General features: G+C 46.0%; 1 long non-coding RNA gene across 1 annotated transcript; it reads right to left on the bottom strand.

Moving 5' to 3' along the window:
* Positions 1-4026: 4026 nt before the first annotated feature.
* LOC145652717 (uncharacterized) lies at positions 4027-5692 on the bottom strand. Its single transcript, XR_014118958.1, has 3 exons — positions 5174-5692; positions 4987-5078; positions 4027-4325 (listed from the first exon to the last, which is right to left on the bottom strand). It is a non-coding gene; the product is annotated as an uncharacterized LOC145652717 (long non-coding RNA).
* Between the last annotated feature and the right edge of the window lie 10756 nt (positions 5693-16448).

Below are 16448 nucleotides of genomic sequence, written 5' to 3'. Positions count from 1 at the left end.
GAAGAGAGCGTCAAAATGCGTTTCCTCTCGAGCGCCGATGCTAGACGACGTGCTTGCATGAGTCAAATGGTTAAACGGGAAGCGGAACAACGGCTCTCCGTTCCTACCGACCGCTTGCCCCGGTTTAATCACGGCCATACAGAGTAACTAAAGTTTAACTACTGAGAAACGCTTAATAAGCCAAGCTTCCTGCACCACGCAAGAGCTAAGACAAGCGTCAATCTGAGGAAGACAAATAAGCAGATTTTGGCAACAAAAAAAAGAGAGAAAGGTTTCCCTTGATGGTAAGTTCGTTACGTTCCGCTCAAAGAAATGATGAAAGTACAAGAAGAGGCTGCCATTTTGCCAAAAATGATGGACTTTAAAGCTAATGAACTGCGTGACTGAGCCGGGGTATAGATTTGCGGTCTGTGGAGAGGCGGACGGTATGAGTTCTTGTCTTGCTTGACAGATATGAAGGATTGGGCTGGCCGCCTGCCCGCGTGCGCGTCTGTATCCGGGGAAGATCGCGCGCGGACGGCAAGCCCCAGGCGAGAAATGCGCTTCGGCGCCTGCCTGCGCGCACACGTCGACGCGCACTTGAAATGCACACGTTTGAAGATGCACGCGAGAGAATCGAAGCTTTCCAGAATGTGATGTGTTAAAAAATAAATAAATAAATAAATATATATATAATTCTTGATTCAACTTGATTCAATTGCGTTCACGGGAAAAGCGACGCCACGAGACAACATAAGCATGTGATCAGACTACAGCAGCCGTGAATTAAAACTAACAGCGAGCAGCGGTGAGGAAGACCCCTCTGCCTGACGTGGACGGTTGTAACAGTTTTCTTCTGCTTGTAATGGTACAGAAAAACCATAGCTCTCCTGTTAGAGGAAGCAGAGCAAACTGTCACCCACGCCAATATCGCAAGAGTTACGGCCAAATGCTGTAAATACACAACCAAAAAAATATTTAATTTGCCCACGTGGTGTAGGGGTTTTATATAGATAAAATTAACTTTCGCTATGTCACTATAAACCAAAATTATCATTGGTGACAAATAGCAAAAGCAATTTTATGTTTATTGCTGCCACAGTTTAATGTTCAAAGTGTCAATTAGAATTAAAGCTTTTTTCTAGTGTTTTCAATCAAAATGTATTTATATATGTATATATGCTATATAAATGTATTGCTTTTTACAACAGATGTTGTCACAAAGCAGCTTTACAAATGTCCAAGGGCGACAGTGGCAAGAAAAACTCCCTAGAGCGCGAGGAAGAAACCTGGAGAGGAACCAAGACTCGGTGGTGGGGTGGGGACGCATCCTCCTCTGGCCGATCCGATCCCTGTAGTGTATGGTCGATGACCACAGACAAGAATTCCGACATGTTTCCCTCTACTTGGGAAGGATGGAAAACCCATTCAAACAGGTTCTTTTCTGTTTCCAGGACAAATATTGCTTTCACCACATTAAGCTACTTGATCATGTGGATATACAGATTTTTCTCCGCTGTATTAATCTGTGGCGTCGATAAGCAAACCCACATTTTGAAATACAGTTACATACATTAGCAAAATCAAACTACGCAAAGTGAACAAGCAAACAACTGTACTATGGTCCTCTGGTCTTCACTGTGTGTTGTGGCTGACGATAAAGAGTAGCACTTATATTACAGATATATTACATGTTAACCAACATGATTAGCCAAATCTTAAAAAAAAAAAAAGGAAAGCTTTAAACACGGAAAGATGGAAGAGAGAGAGAGCTTGAACCTAAACTCTGCACAAAGAACCTCAGCCAGCAGCGACTAGGCCATTCAACTCGTCATGGTGCGCTAATCCTCCCCTCTGTGATCGTCTGGACTAGCCTGCCCACTGTATGCTCCGATGGCTTCCTACAGTGCTCGTCAGATCCAACGGGGAGGACTCTAGAACCTTCCGTTGGCTGATGACTGATGGATGCTTAAAAAGGCCACCAACGGCATGATCAGAAAAAAACGTCCATCTGGAAAGCATTAGAGAAGGTTGACCGCCACAGGAGTTAGCAGGAGTGAAGTGCTTTTGTTCTGAACATATATCACCGACAATCAGGCAGTCTAGGTGAACCATGCGCCTTTACAATCCTGCCCCCCCACACCTTCACCACCACCAATAGAATTTCCTGAATTCCCTAGAAAACCATAAGAGAGGTCAAGAATCACGGAGTGTTCGCCTTGTGCTCCCAAAAGCACGTGACGCAGGAGGCTAACGGCTTGTCGCACTGTCGCCGTGCACTCCCTCAGAACCCGCCACCACGTTGGGTGACGAGCAGGATAAATGCAGCAAGACAAACTGCACACATGTGACATCTAAGTTAATGGGGAATAAGAAAAATGATTGTGATTGGCCATAATCCGCTGTCAGTTAGACTAATGGGATGTTTTATTAGGATTTATGAGGGCTGCCAAGCAGCGTACAGCTGATAAACACCATTGAGTTTTCATGTGGTAGATGTCATATGTTCTTTTCTTGCAGAATGAGTATGAATTATAGTAAACGATTATTTTGTTTCCCAAAGATGAAATGTTAATGAAGCCACATGAAAAGAGGTAAACATGATACGATTTTTACGCATAATTCTCTACTGTATTTCAAAGACTTTGAAGCTGTGACATGATTACCATAAAAACCTTCTTAAAAGGATCCATGATTTAAAAAATATGAAGTGTGCTTTTCTAATCATTCTGAGACATATTGAATTTTGACCTAAGAGTCTTTAATAATATATAGTCCCGCTGCATCGAAGTAATAACAGTCAGTAATAAAGTACCTGTGAACACGAAGCTTCTACCTTCACACACAACAGAATGTTATTTTTTGCAGAAACATAGCTTGTTAGGAACAGGAAGTACGATCGCCACGCAGATCCACACTTTATTAGTGAACATATCCCACAGCCCTATGCATTATTCATGGGCCTTTCACTGACCCTTTGAAGAAGGATCGGACCCGTTTTCTTTCTGTTCTGTTCTCTCCCTCGCTCTCCCGCTCTGCCCGACGCTCGTTCCAGTGAAATCGAGGGCAGCGCCGCACCGGAGTCTGAAGGTGCGGCGGCGGACGTGCGAGCCAGCGGTCACGCACCGGTGGCTGCAGCGAGAACCGCCCCTGTCAGGATGGAAGGGGCAACAACCCCTGGGGCGAATACAGACAATCTAGTCCCCACCCACCCACCCACCCACAACACTACCGCTACAGGTGTAGTTAGAGAGAATAAGGAATAGGGTGGATGAATGGAGCTCCACTCTCAAACAAATTTCACAGAAAAGTTCTTATGTCCAAAAAATAAACATAAAATAAATAAATATGGCTAACTAAGCTTCTTGATAAAATGTTCACTTATGTATATTGATAGCTTAGATGTCTTGGGTATCAGACATCGATTGCCATGTATTATGCAAGTCAGATTCTGCACAGGATCAGCAAAGTTTACATGCGCAAAGATGACGCCTCAGTAATTTCATATTGTTAAAGATAACAGTCAGTAAGTGCCGGAGCTGTTATTTAAACATGCATGACTACACAAATCTGCACAAAGGAGCTGGTGCCACCATGTTTATTGCGGATGAATGTGGCCACGCCAGTTCAGTCCAGTTCAATCGCTTGCGAGCATTCGCACAGCAGCTGTGCGGAGATCCAGGTTCTGATGCATAATGAGCCAGCCAATGGTAGCAGTGGTAAGGAAGGACTGGCATGGGAACGAAACCTTAAGTGGAGCCAAGATTCGTCTGGAGAAAACCTTCCGCCTCCAGGTGGCGCCGCCCAGCAAAGCACTTTATCCAGAACCACTAGCGTCCTTGCCGCCCGGAACCACTGACTTTAAACCCTGCGCTTGGCAGCTTCGGCAGGTCCCTGAAAGGTCAGGGAAGCCTTTGCTTCTTTTTTGACGAATCTGATGCCACCACCACGTGTGGAATATCTGCAAGTGCTGGGGGCCCGCTTGACGCCCTCCCACCCCCCAACCACGTCGTGCCGCGCAGCGGGCAACACGCCCGGGGTCCTGGCTCGCCGCTGCAGCTCCGCGGGTTTCCAGGTTCGAACGGGCCGCTTCCAGACTGCCAGGCAGGTGGCGAGGGGCTCCAGCGCCAGCGCGCTTTGGCACACAGGCGCTCACCAGCTGGTGAAAAACGGGGGATCCGTATGCTGTAGTTAGTCAGATAAGTCCCCATTAAAGCCCCGCATGTGCTTGTCGCGCGGCGCCCCGTCTGGACGAGACGGAAGCCACATCCGCAAACGCCTTCACCACCTCCACTTCCATTCCAGTGCTTTTTCCAGGCTGGGTTTTGCAGCCGGGCAAATGTCCTCTGGTTTAGTGGAAATGAATTAGTTTAGTGGAAATGAATGTCAAGGCAATAAAGTACGCTGCTCCTTCACGTAGCATTGCGTAGTGGCACGGCACCGTTACATAACCTGCGCTTTTGAAAGCAACTTTAAACCTTGTTTTATTTTGAAAAAACTGAATTTTGAAACATCCTTTCCTGTCCAAATGACTTTTCCTCTCCGATGCGCCTCACCATGGAGACAGCAATTCAAACAGACCCAACAAGAGAACTCCCAGCCTACATGTGAGGGCAAGATCAATGCTGTTTACTTTTATAAAGGTGCTGAATAACAGGCAGTAGACAGTGTGCCCTTTCTAGAAAGCGGCACCCACTTTACAATGTATAGAAAGCCGCATAAGGGACCAGTGTACTTTACAGTACAGTGTACTGTAAAGACTGCAAACCCAGCATAGACTACTCTAAAAACATCACAGAATTCAGATGAAATGCAAGGGCTGTAAAATTTATGTATGCACAGAATGGGGGGGGGACATTAAGACAAACATTTTATGTTCATTTCTTATAATATTTCAGAAGGAAAGGTTCAGTCTCCCTAGCTTTTTCAAACCTAACCGGGGTACCTACCTCGGAATACACGAGGGATATACTAGGAATGCGAATAGCAAGGAAAATTCCGTCTCACCAATCAATGATCTGCGAGTCCAAATTGGAGCCACATGAGTGACATCGGTCGCCTCCCCGTGAACCGAGCAGCACTGTTTGGGGTCCAGGAATCTAAATGAAGCAATTAAGCAAAAGGTCAGTGCGTATCAACGTGTGTGGGGGTTTTAGTTTAGTTTTTTTTTGTTTTGTTTTTTTGTTTTTTTAACCATTTTAGAACTTGGAGGGCTCTTGGCATGTTGGCATCCATGGTTTGATCCAGGAGAGGGAACGCGGACCGATGTGACAATTACGTCCCCGGAGTTTTGGGGGCTGGGCCACCCGTGACATTCGGAGCAGCGCAAGATCCAGCAATTACGCCGTCGGCCGAGTTTTAGTGCGGGCTGAAAGGAGAAATCGGAGGATGGGTTTGGTTCCGTGGAGGGGGGGATCGGACCCTAACCCCGGCCTCGGCTCGGCGGTAATTGGCGTAGGCGGGGGAGGGGAGGCATGCGTTCAAAGCCCAGGGCCATCCTGCCAGGGAGCTCTGCTGTCTGCAGCTTATGTAACGGCGAAGACTTGGGCCTGACGAGGGGGATCGTATCTATATTAAGGCCTCCCTCGTGCTCGGAGTCATGGGAAGGCTGAGAGTGGGCTGCAGCCGAGATTACTGTGGCGATTTTCCCCCTCTGCCTGACGTGTATTTTACAAACGCAGGCGTATATTGCGCAACGCGCTACGAGCGAAAAGACAGCGCCAAAAAAAAGAAAGCACCGTATATAATAAAGCAGAGCTAAAAGTAAACAGACTACGGGCGTGTTCAGTTTTTTGCCTTCCTGGTGATGGCCAGACAGAGCCATGCCGGTCGTATTAAATGAGCCCAAGCCTTTTTTCGTGATCATTTACTGATATGTATTTCTGTACCCATGCGACTCCTCATCTGGGATTACGAGGGAGGCCAGGCTAAACCCTTTCGACAGGTGTCATCTTCCACTCTCGTCACTGTCGTGAGACAGCCTGGCCCGGGCAAGAACGGCCGGGAAGCCAGCATGTGTAATTACTCCAGAGTAACGGGAATGTCGTACAAAATAAAATAAAATAAATAAGTAAAAAAACAAAATAAGCGAACAAAAAAACCTCCTCCAACCAAAAGTAGCGCGGTTTGCTTCCAGAAACGACGCCTCCACCAGCACAAAAATGACGGTGCGCGTTTGGATTATTTGGAACGGTAGCAGCAGGGAAGTCTAAATGGTGTAAATCCGTAAATCTGGAAGTAAATGCGAGCGTTGGGGACATCGGTCCGCGTAGCAGCGTGATGATCAACCTTTAGCGGCTTCCGCGTCCTGCCTGAGGACTGCACATGAACGAGAGATGGAGCATGTTTGAATGTTAACCTGGCATGTTTACCTGTTATTGGCCAAAGGCAGACGTTTATCCTGTATGGGCTTTAAGAACAACCCCGAACCTTGATTTGCATGTAAGAAAAAAAATTAAGAACAGGTCTTAAAACGTTTTTAGCAGGAACCCATGGACTCAACAGCCCGCGAGCTGAAAAGTAAAGGTGGCTCACTGAATGTAAATTAATATGGCATCCTATTTCCCCCTTAAATGGCTTGTCACAGTGAAAGATTGCTCTTAAGTAGAACAATCTCTCTCTCTCTCTCTCTCTCTCTCTCTCTCTCTCTCTCTCTCTCTCTCTCTCTCTCTCTCTCTCTCTCTCACACACACACACACACACACACACACACACACACACACACACACACATACTCACACACACACACACACACACAAACACACACACACACACACACACACACAAACATTCACACACGTACACAAAGAGCTCATGCATGCTAATGTCTAGCTGCATGTATTCAGCACTGAAATGAGAGGCAAGTGATCTATTGTCTAGATTCTCTCCCTCACACACACACACACACACACACTTACACACACACACACACACACACACCCACACACACACACCCCCACCCCCCCATACACACACACCCACACACACCCACACACACACCCACACACACACACACCCAGGACAAATAACTGTCTCTGTATCTTTTTTCCCTCTCTCACTCCTGTTCCTTTGGTGGAGGAAGATGGATGTGCCAGTCACCCCTGCAGTCAAGCTCTGTGTCTGCAGCCCCGACTGCAAGGTGCAGGATCAGCGACTGCTCTGTGACTGTCAGCCATCAACGCACCGTTACTCTCGTCAGCAGCCCTTCCCAGGCTTATATGACAGGATCTGGGTGCAGGTCACACACACACACACAAAGGGAAAATAACACAGTGACCTTGGTATTTCCTGTCAGTCACCAAACTCAGTGCATTTTTTTGGTCGGGAACAGAGGAGCAGCTATTACCAGCAAACAGATCTGGAGGACTGCCCGGGAGGAGAGGGGTGTTAGCGAAGAGATTACGGACGTGGCCTGGTGATTCACTGACTGGCCTCCAAAAGCCTGCGAGGCCGACGCCTGCGCCGCTCTCCTGCCTCGACCCAAAGGCAATGCAGCCTGAAAGGTGCACAGAAAATGACGCAAACCATCTAATCACATCACATATCATATCCCTTAATCAGTAGATTAAACACAATGACGTAATCTGTTGTGAGGACCCTTGGCGTGTTGGACGAACGTAGGACCAAAAAAAGTGTCGGCCGAAGTTTAAGAAGGAGCGATATAACTTGTGTGATTGCACTGTTGCTTAATCCACTAAAAAGAGGATCTGGAGAGCTATGGAGAGTTAGAAGTTCATATGCGGTATTTTCTCAAGACCAAAAAGTGTCACTGTCAGTAATTACAAAGCTGAAGCATAATGAATCAGAGATGAGCAAAACATTAGGGTCATCAACGTCAATCGTGCAGCATGTCGTTAAGCACAACCAAACCGGGAAGACTTGCATGGCGAATGACTTTCCAGAACACGGTATCCATGGACGGCTGTAGAGCACTTTCGATCCTTAAGGAAAACTGCTGAGCAGCTCAAGAACATCAATCAGAGGGGATGGCATGAGATCTAAAGACGCCAGCAAGCATATGAAGCATAGAGGAAGAGGTCTGAATGTCAGGCTACGAATGGACCAATATTTGAGCGTACAGGCACCTCATGACTGCTCAGGTTCCGCCGGACGCCTCATGAGTCAACCGAGGCACATCACGTCACCCTCGGATAGAGCGATGGCGTCGTGTCACTCCTTAACTGGATGGGTTTTGACCAGCCGAGTCAGTCATCTGACCCAACTTCGCAGAGCGGTGCCTTTCACCCGCTGAAGACGAGGCCAATGGCTCCCGGCCCACGAGACAAGCAGGCCTGCCTGGCCTCCCCGGTATCCACTGATGACTGTATTCATGTCGTTGTCGTAGACTTTGTTCAGTCATTGGTCACCAAGGATTTTGCAAGCAAGTACTAGACACTAAAAGATGTCCATTTACGTTGGTTCCTTGAAAAGGGAGTACTATCTAGAAAAGAAAAAAACAAAGATTTATGCACCTGATCAAACACAGGTAGAAATACTTTGAAGATGGATGGATAGATGGATGTTTAGAGAGGTAGACAGAGAGACTGTTGCTTTTACTTATGCGGGAGTGCAAACCTGAAAGCAGGACTTTATGGCTTCCAGTGCAGTTAGCTCTCAATTAATTTGACATTTTTTTTGCCCCTCATTCCAGGTCCAGGCTAACGCCCACTGCTGAGGTGAGCCCCACACTGCACATCCTGGACCTCTCTTTGAAGCTCCGCCCACACCACCCTGGAACCAATGAGTGAGAGCAATCGTTGAGTGCCAGCTGAGTGCTCCGCCCTGCACTTTCTCCCAAACGGACAGCGGCAAGACAATCTGGTTGGGAAGCGATTCCCAGTCCTGTTAGCAATCCCAGCGCGAACACCCCCCCCCCCTCCCCCGCGCCTCCTCCGATTAAAATGCAATGTTGACCGTCACAGAGGAACTTAGATGACAGGTCATCATTTTGTGACAAAGTAAGGAATGCTGGAGCCTGCATGAAAAGGTTTCGCTGCATCCTTCTACAGACTGAAACTAAACGAAACGTTTTATGCATGCGCTGGCTGTAATGTTACCCCAGGCTGTGGGAAGTGATCAGCATAAAGTATTAACGTTAACTCGGTCTTCAGTGACACCGTGATAACAAATATTGAAGCAATGTTGCATCGCGGTGCTCGTGTGTGTTAGCGCGAGCTCATTCTGAGTAGGCGTTTTATTGTTTTGAAGTTATAGCACTTGTGCCCTGGTCCAACATCTACACACATATATACACACATATTTGGCAATTTAAACTGACTCTTATAAATCTTATTTGTATCCAGTCACACTTAAAGTATTAAAATGTCTGGATGATACCACACTAGAGTGATAAATATTTGATGTTCATAAAATTGTCAGAGCAGGGACAGAAACCTAACAGAAATTTGATAAAACACTGCTCAAAACCCAACCAAACCGTTACTCAGTCCTAGCTCAGACTGCCAATTTGCATAGATTTCACTGCAAAATAACTTAGCCCAACACTGACTGCTGCTGGGTTTCCTGTAGTTAATGTCAGGGTGCAACTCATGATTTTAAAAAGAGGCAATCATGGTGTCAGCAGGATGCCCTGATTTGTGGGACACCTTGCGATCTAAAAAATTAAATTTAGGTCTGCGTAAAATCGGTTACAACCCCTGAGACAATCACTAACAGTGCATTGATCCATGTGTACAAACATTACAGTGGACGTTTTGGGTCGACATCACAGCTGTGCATCCTCCCTTAGAAAGGATTGGCTCCTAAATGCATTATCTGTATCACACATTTTACATCAGAAGAGTGGAAATTATTTTGGTTAAATAAATTAGTCCTATGCTGAACTTTGGAGAGGTATTCATAGGAAATTCTCGGGACTTTATCAAAGTCTGCAGGTATGAATTCCACTCGGAGTATCTAGCGTTTTACATCAGGGCCATATAATGAAAAGCAAATTAAAATCAATTTCTCAATACCTGCACTCACGTACGATGTCTTGACACAAAGTACCGCAGCAGAAAATAGCACAAATAATTTTTCCTTCACTGTCCCAGTTCTTAAAGATTGAGCTGCATTCCTGCAAGCAAAATGACCTAAAATAATTGAAATCGCAAAGACAGAACAAAGAGTTAAAATAATGGAGCGATCCATCTCCAAAAAGACCCAGGAGGCGTAGCGGGAATGACATGGCGTGATTATGGGAAGTGGGGAGCTATAGATCTTTTTACTCCGGCCTCTGCCTTCGGCTGGTCTTTTCTTTTCTTTTTTCTGATGACCCGAAGCATCAGAAACATCAAATGTTGCCCCGGCGACATGCCATTATAACAGCCGTGGGAGAAAGCCCTCCACTTCCACCTCAGCCGAACAAGGAGGCAAAAAAAATCAATCACCGCTCAGAGCTGGGGGACTGATGAAGACGTTAGCGTCGAGCAATCCGTTTAGCGGAAGAGCAAGCGAGGGCCGTGACGGATTGTCTGGTCTGGTTTGAAGATTTGCTTGATTGGTGGCATAAAATTAGGATTGAACGCAACCAAACACCAGTCAGTACGCACTAGGACACACCTTTATTTGGTCTGACTTAGGAGAAAAAAAACAGTCAACACAAACAAATAAATACCAGTCAGCTTCGATGCATAACATTCTTTTACAGCTTTCCCTTTGAGAAGAAGTCGTAGGCACGGTGCTATACTACCTGGTTAGATTTACATTAAATGTGAATGACACACCACTACTGTTCAGATCACTGGCATGGAAAGGGTCAGGAGCCTCTAGGCAGAGTGTGTCCTGGTCCTAAACAGAGCTAGGCATAGCTCAGTATGCTAGGCATAGCTGCTGCTAAATTATTTAACCAGCATGCATGTAATGAGCAGGTTGGCAGTCCATGTCCTGGTGGAGCTGATGTTCATTGTTTAATTCATTCGTTCATTCATTCAGTCATTTATTCAGTCAGGCGTTTAAGGCTAAATTGTGCCGTGGCACGAGACAGCTCATCAAAGCAAGCAATCAGAAGATGCAGGATTAGTGCAAACCTGCAGGGTTGACTGTACACGCTGAGCTAGCTTACAAACAAAGCCGAATTCTCAACTGATGCAAAATGCAGTCTGCATGATATCAGCCAAGCGCTGAAATTACCATGATCTCATCAGCCATAACTAAAGAGGTGTAAACAGGGCTTGGGATAAATGATACACATAAATATGTTCGAATGTGAATAATGGGACGGATTTAAGTGGTATACATTCCGGTGGTTAATTATGGACGATGTTGTAATGCCATGGCGACTGAAGTATTGTTATATAATATAGCACAGGGATGCCCGGGGAAAGTGTTATAGCCCTGTGGGCATCGGTGGGGGCGATGAGACCAAAAGGCATTGAACTCAGAGTGAACCTGGGGTGAATCCGAGGTCAGAGCAACTTCCCCCACTTACCAGGCACATGCGGGCGTGCACACACACACACACACACACACACACACACAGGAGGACTTGCAGTGGCAGGTCAGGCTTCACAAACAGAATCTGAATTTGTTTAAAAGGACTATGATTTATTTAACACAGACGGAAAACTGACGCAATCGGCTGAGCGCCACAGATCACAGCTGACTCACTTTTTCCAAGCCTGTTAAACGTTAAATCTTTAGGACAACGGACCAAAATGAAACAATCCATAAATTATAACCGCCCCTGTCCATTTTGTTCGGCGTATTATCGCACCAACATAAATTATTGCGCGTTTGCTCTCTATCCAAACCTCATTCTGCATACAGATTCTGACTTTGAGAGCTCTCTATCAATTATGCATTCAGAGGAGCAGGTCTGCGCACACAAAGAGCGCCATCACTGAAAGAAGGATTGGATCAGCGCTGGCAAGCCTTTTTTGAACCCGGTAGCAATAATAAGTCAGAGCAACAAAGTGTCTTAAGATGTCAACTTGTGAATATATTCCCTTGTATTCTGTTAACATGTTTGCTCGTGCGGTCGGCACGTGGGCCGTCACGCATTCCCGAAGAAGCGCCCGGATTGCGGTGCTTTTTCGGCACGCTCAACTTTTCTACCGCTGACTTGGCAAGGCAGAGGGAGGGAGGAAAATATACAGATACGTAACACGAAATGGTCAGGGTCCACCCCAGCGTCTTGGAGAGCGAGGGATGATTTGATTTCGGTATTGCCTGCTCCCAACCAGAGATCCCGCCCAAGACCTTACTTGCCACTGTTCAGTTTTATGTTGGAGACGTTTACAGAGGCCTGTTGTCAGACGTCTGGCTGTGCTTTCATCCGGGCTGCCCCCAAATGCCGCAGATGTTAATGCCGTGGAAACCATGTTATTCTGACGGCAACATGGAGGTTTCGCAGAAGTGCCGTGGGGAAATGACTAAGGGCTGTAATTGGATTGGATATCTGAATTGCTAATGCTGTCCACTGTCAGCTGCCATCACCTACAGTACAGTCAAACTCCTCTCGTTCTCTCTCTCTCTCTCTCTCTCTCTCTCTCTCTCCCCCCCCCCCCCCCCCCACCTAAGATTGTCAGCACAACAACCTTATAGCTATCCAGTTTATTCTCCACGGCAAACTGTGCCACTGAGCATTTGAGAAGGCCCGGAAACACTTTATTTTAAGGCGCTGTGTTGCATAAGCGTTTCATTAAACATTTATAACACATGCATAACATTCACATCTGCAGCTGTCTAGGTAGGCATTCCTACCTAGTTCTGTATGTGTTATGTGTTATGAAAAAAAGAAAAAATTAAAACCAAACAGTAAAACCTTTTTAACTGTCAATTCATTTTACTCTTAGGAACAGGGAAAAGTCTGTTTAAGGATCGCAGTATCACATCTCTTGCCAGTATCTACAAACAAGAGCTTTTATTGTGAAACAGTACCCTTGTTCCATTACAGGTCACCTTTGTGGCTAAGACAGTATATTTTTAGAGAACATATAAAAAAAATAAAAATAGCTGGAAGGTCAGGTGCAAACCTGCTACCTGGGCAGAGCCACAGTAAGTCCCTCCCCCTCGCTGCAGAGACAGTCAAAAAACACGCACAAGTATGACTTAATGACATGCGCCCGATTTACTCTCATCAGTATGTGAGAAGGAGCAGCGTCGTGTCGAGCTATTTCATCAGTATTTCGCACTTGGCAGGGGTTCGGGTGGTCCGGAGTAAGCACGACTGCCTGGCAACACTTTTTAGCCCCCATCAGCGTCGATAGGAGAGGAGAGAAGGTCTTGGGCCAGGGCAGAAGAAGATCAGCGACCCGTGCGACAACGCGTGGGCCGATGCACTGTGCCACATCCCTCACAGGGCACAAAAACGCCCCCCCCCCCCCTTAACCAAGGAGAAAACCCCTGCTGATTTGCAGACTGGAAGCTAATTAAGGACAAGATCAAATGGCCAGGGAAGGTATTACGCACAGAGGGTTTTGTGGCACGGGTCGAGACAAACTTGGCGGGAGAACTGTGCGACACGCTTCCCAGACAACATCCTGCAGGGTTGGCCTCACAGTTCTGATGTGCTATCCACTCTACCATAAACAGTTTTATGGTAATTAATACAAAATACAGAATATATGGGCCATTCCACGGAATGAATTATATTTAAAAATGCATGAAAATTACTGGCACATTTCATTTGTTGCGAACTGACCTATACTTTGCTGCAACTGAAAATTTAAGACTACACTGAACACTGAAAAACTAACATTTGTTACCTGTTCGTGCTCCATAACTACTGCACCATGTAAGATTGTTTTGTTACCTGTTCGCACTCCATAACTACTGCACCATGTAAGATTGTTTTGTTACCTGTTCGCGCTCCATAACTACTGTACCATGTAAGATTGTTTTGTTACCTGTTCGCGCTCCATAACTACTGCACCATGTAAGATTGTTTTGTTACCTGTTCACGCTCCATAACTACTGCACCATGTAAGATTGTTTTGTTACCTGTTCGCGCTCCATAACTACTGCACCATGTAAGATTGTTTTGTTACCTGTTCGCGCTCCATAACTACTGCACCATGTAAGATTGTTTTGTTACCTGTTTGCGCTCCATAACTACTGCACCATGTAAGATTGTTTTGTTACCTGTTCGTGCTCCATAACTACTGCACCATGTAAGATTTCATACATTGTTGTCTCTATATCTTATCTAAGATTTTAAATATATTTATCTCGAAAAATCCATAATATTGTAGTTAAAATACACAGTTTAGTCACGCACACCAGGTTTTCACTCAGTCCTCACAAATTAAAAATTTGAAACATTCCAAAAATCCCATGCTAATCAGGAAATTACATCATCTGGCTCTACTTAAGGCCATAGGAAGCGGTTAGCGCTCTCATATTTTTCTTCTGTATATTTGATGATATAGTAACCATGACTGAGACGGATCATCTCAACACACTTTCATGTTACCAAAATTATATTTATTGTACAAATATTCATTCTTGGTAAGTTGTTAGAATGTGCTCAGAGACCTCATGCACGCACGCACGTGCACGCACGCACGTGCACACACACTCTCCCTCTCTCTCTCTCACACACACACACACACACACAGAGATATGCACAAACCCACACATGCAAGCATGCGCACAACATGGACACACATTCCTGTTACCGAGTGTTCATAAATTGTTATTCTAAAGATTAAAGGTAGACCACTTCTTTTTAAAATTATACTTGGTCCATCATTTATCCAGTTGTTTTAATAAATTATTTGAAAGAAATGGTATAAATTTGAGGTTTAGGTCTCATTTAAAAGGAAGAAATGTATTTGTAGTGCATTTGTAGTGAGTTTTTTAGTCACAAATGTCAATTATTTTAACACGTAACCAACCTTTTCTTTAAAATACACACTTTCTTAAGGGGGAAAAAAAGGAATTAGTTAACATGTTTTTAAACAAGCTTTTTAAATGACATTGGAGTTTTGGTAACAGGACTGAGAAAAATAGAGCCATCTTAAGATGAAAAATCTTGTAAAAGTGAAAAGAAGAAAAAGTGAAATGAACCAGAACTATTTTGAATAGTTAAATATATCTGTTGTAAAAAGATAAAAATTGAAGTCTAGTTTTTGAAGAGCATGCAAATGCCACCCATTCGGTGGAATGGCCCATATTCGCATTTTGAAAACAACTGAAAAATGGTTTTAAAAAAAGAGCACAAACTCAAAATTAGTATGGGAATATCACAAATGCATACGGAGGTGAGTGGTGAGAAGTTCCTGCTCTCATTAGAACAAACTGGCCTCGTGAAAATCTCAGATTAAGACTCGCCGTCATCTGCTGCGCTTGTGCGAGGCGGAGATTTGGCAGCTCCTCTGTAAAGCATTAAACACGACTTAGAGACGTGTCAGAGCCGTGTGAGTCAAGGGCACATTCCTGCTCTGCCTTGACAGCATCGACCCTGAGGCTTAAAAAAATGACATTCACCGGCCTCCACCTCTGGACGCTGGACTCCCAATGGCGCTTCGCACGGCCTCGCCCTCTAAGCAAACTCCAAACCCAAATATTGCTACTGCGAATTGGGTAAAGGAACACAGGCCTGCAGGAGTCTGGCTTCTAGATTTTCCTCCACCTTGCAGCCAAAGTTCACCACCATGCCATCCATGGCGTATGGACAGAGATACATGCAGGTCTTTGGAACCTCTCCTTATAAAAGCCCACCCACATCCCCCCGCCCACCCCATCCCCATCCCCCCACAGTGCAAAAACACATCAGACCTGGCGGGTCTGGATGCATTGAGATGCAGGGGGGACTCTGCTCTTTGAGCGCGGGCGGGAGAGAGACTCCACTGTTTGGTATTCAGGCACCTGTCGGGCTATCAATTCGGGCCTTTCAGCAGCGGGCCAAGGTGTGTCAGTGGAGGTGGGGGGAGGAGGGGAGGGGGCGATGTAGTTCGTGCCCGCCAGCCACGGCAGGTTCACAGGGACTCTGGTTAACGCGGCTAAAGGTATTAGCTTTAATGGGTCTGGCCCTAAAGGGGGTGGTGTGGTGATTGACTCCTTCTGTAATGGAATCCCACCGCTAAGCGGAGCGGAGCACCGCTTTAAGAGGTTTGACGTGTCACGGCGGGAGGAGGAGGAGGGGTGGTAGCGGAGGATGGGCAGAGAAAGAAGGCATAAGGTAGAGATACAGGAGTGGGGAGTTCAGGCAAAAACGCTCCGCCACGTCTCGGAAAACGTCTGACACATACCGTCGCCCCATCGTTCCCGAGGCGGGCACCCAAAGTGCTGTGCGGAGAAACATCAGACGCCAGCGCAACTGGAGAAGAGGCAGGGCGGCACTGGACCAACAACTGCAACAACAAAATGCAATTTACCTCTCAGAGTGGCTGTGCAGACTCCAAACACGGAAAAATAACAGCTGAATTATCGGGTTTCGTCTTGGACTTCCATCTCAGGCCACGAGAGCAGCGGCTTTTCGGCTGCAGGAGCGCATGTGAACAAAAGAGAGCGTAATCATCTCCATG

Source organism: Electrophorus electricus, chromosome 20 (genome assembly GCF_041902795.1).
Source record: "Electrophorus electricus isolate QZ-2024a chromosome 20, ASM4190279v1, whole genome shotgun sequence".
Taxonomy (NCBI): domain Eukaryota; kingdom Metazoa; phylum Chordata; class Actinopteri; order Gymnotiformes; family Gymnotidae; genus Electrophorus; species Electrophorus electricus.
This window is presented reverse-complemented; position numbering and strand designations above follow the sequence as displayed.